Genomic DNA, 239 nt, shown 5'->3' on the forward strand with positions numbered 1-239 from the left:
TCGCGTTTGAATTCACGAAATTGACGACAAAAGATGGTATACATTTGCTCGAGCAGCCATGCTACGATTCGCGTGAACGACGCAGAAAAGTGTCACAACGCGCGGAATTTTCGATGGACTGTACGACTTACTGCCTAAAATACTATCTCGAATGCCAAGACGGCGCATAACGAGTCAAAAATGAAATGCGTACCTGACAAATCCGATCCAATTACTCAGTCTTGCCTTTGTGTCCGAAC

Source organism: Trachymyrmex cornetzi, unplaced genomic scaffold (genome assembly GCF_001594075.2).
Source record: "Trachymyrmex cornetzi isolate Tcor2-1 unplaced genomic scaffold, Tcor1.1 scaffold124, whole genome shotgun sequence".
Classification (NCBI taxonomy): Eukaryota; Metazoa; Arthropoda; class Insecta; order Hymenoptera; family Formicidae; genus Trachymyrmex; species Trachymyrmex cornetzi.